Here is a 2,697-nt window from a genome sequence, read left to right as displayed (position 1 = left end):
CTCTTCCATCTCTTCCGGAAGCCTCTTTCAGTTCTGACTTTTGAGTAGTGGCTCTCTCTGGGTCCACCTTTCCACTGACTCCAATCACTGTTCATAACAAGGCCATGGCCAGAAACCCCTTCTTTCTAGTTTGTGGGCCTAGGGGCAGGAGGAGGAAGAGAAAGAGCTTGGAACTCTAGGGAAGGGAATGGGCAGGCAGATAGGAGTCGGCCAGAGGTTCAGGAAACCTCAGGGGTGGGGACCCTGTCCAGAACCCCAGCCCAAAGGCACTGAACTGGGAACTTCCTTCTACTTCCTCAAAGGCTCTTTCCCACGTTCTTCCCCACATTCAGCTCTGAAGGGTAATTGATCTCAGGCTGCAGCTATTCTGCCCCAGGCAGCCTGGCTGTGTTGGAGCACCAGCAGGTCGGGTGTGCCTGTCCTCTGCCTGCGTCCCGCTGAGGCCGCCCCGCACCTGGATAGCCACGAGCACAGACTGCAGCTGGACAGACGGACCTGGGCTCAGATGGCAGCTCTGCCATATTTCCAGGTGGCAGGGTGGGGTGGGGGGGGAGGGGGGAGGGGAGTTGGGCAAGTTGCTTAGCTGCTTTGTGCCTCAGTTCCCTGTGGATAAAATGAAGATGACTGCATGGGAGCTAGAGACACACCCAACAATGTCTTTTGAACAGTGTCACAGAGTAGGCACCGTGCAATTTTGGGCCATTAATATTTGTGTAAATTTTATCTTAAAGTAAATTCAAATTTATAAAAAAGTTGCGCATCGTGCCTTTATTCAGATTCACCAATTATATTTTGCCCATTTATTTGTAATTCTGTACGTATGTGTGCATAGTATACTTTATTCTGTGTTATGGTTATACTACACATAGTAGATATACATTTACACATACCTAATTTTTTCTGAATCATTTGAGAATAAATTGAAGATGTTGTGCTTTGTTTCACATCTAAATACTTCAATGTATATTGCAAAGGACAAAGATATTCTTTTACAAATTCACAGTACAGTTGTCAAAATCAGAAAATTTAAAAATTGACGTAATACCGTTACCTAATCCACAATTCATATTCAAACGCCATCAATTGTTTCAATTATGCCTCTATTATATCTATTTTTTTCCTATTCCAGGGTCACCCATTGATTTTATTTTAATTTTTTATTTTTCAGAGATTTATTTTATTTATACAAGAGCCAGGATACAGTTCAGATGCGTGGGAGGGTGAGAGGACAGAGCGGGGAACAGAACAGGCAGACTGATGAAATACACTGCTGAGGGGAGCAGCGGGCGAGACAGGAGAGGTCTGCTCCCCATGTGGGTTGCTCCGAGGCCAGCGGGGATCAAACTGGTACTGCAGAGGCTGCAGATTGCTTCACAGCCCTGCGCTCAACTGCCTGCACCATCAGGGAGGCCCCACCCATTTATTTTAGCTTCCATATCCTTTAGCCTCCATCAGTCTGGAAGCTTTCCTCAGCCTTTCTTTGTGTTTCTTGAACTTGACATTTTTGGACTGACAAGCAAGCCAGTTATTTTGTGGAATGACATCGCTCAGCTTCTCTTAACTGCTTCCTCATTCCTAGTTTCAGGTTATGCGTTTTTGACAAGTTGACTGCTCAGGTGAGGTGTGTTTCCTAGTGGGCTGCATCAGGAAGCTCGCATGCCTGTTTTCCCATTAGTTGGGTTTGTTTTCCTGGGTCACTTGGCATAGGTGGTGCCTACCAGGTGCCCTGCTCTAGGAAGGCCATCTTCTCGTCAGAAAGTGATGGTGGGGGGGCCTCCCTGGTGGCGCAGGGGTTAAGACGCAACATATGAAGCAATCCGCAGCCACTGCAGCATGAGTTAGATCCCTGGCCATCCAGGGAGCTACCCACATGGCACAGCAGACCTCTCCTGACTCGCCTGCTGCTCCCCTCAGCAGTGTACTTCAGTCAGCCTGCCTGTTCTGTTCCCCGCTCTGTCTCTGGTGAGTCCTCTCACCCACCACACCTCTGGCCTGTACCCCAGCTCTTGAATGCATAAATAAATAAATCTTAAGAAAGAAAGAGAGAGAGAGAGAGAGAGAGAGAGAGAGAGAGAGAGAGAGAGAGAAGAAAGAAAGAAAGAAAGAAAGAAAGAAAGAAAGAAAGAAAGAAAGAAAGAAAGAAAGAAAGAAAGAAAGAAAGAAAGAAAGAAAGAAAGAAAGAAAGAAAGAAAGAAAGAAAGAGAAATGGTGGAGAGATATTTGAAGGCTGCAATGCTCATCAAACTGCTACTAGTTGTCATCCCTTGGTGATTTTCTAATCCATTATTCCTTCTAAACCTGCCAATTGGCCCAGTCAAACTGGCCCCCATATCTTTTGGCCTGTTTGCCAGTCTTGAGCACTTTGGTATCGTCTGGCACAATGAGATAGTCCAGGCCCATCTTGTGATCTCTGCTCTAGCAAGGACCAGCCCTTTCACCAAGAATTCCTATTTCCTCTTAATAGAGAAGGTGTTTCTAAACCACGTTTTGGGTGCTTCTTGTGCTCGTTGATACCAATGCATGATTGCTTCTCCTCCACCCTTTTTATTATCTGGTCACTTGGATGTGATGGGGACAGGGGAGCCCTGAGGAAAACATAATTTAGAGATAGAAGGGGGAAAAAAAGTGGCAGGTACCCGGATGGAGATTCCCCTGTCCTGTCTGGATCCCTGGGTCTTCCCTGCCTTCTCTTTCCTT

Source organism: Talpa europaea (assembly GCF_964194135.1).
Source record: "Talpa europaea genome assembly, chromosome: 11".
Taxonomy (NCBI): domain Eukaryota; kingdom Metazoa; phylum Chordata; class Mammalia; order Eulipotyphla; family Talpidae; genus Talpa; species Talpa europaea.
The sequence above is the reverse complement of the archived record's forward strand: the minus strand, read 5'-3'. Positions refer to the sequence as shown.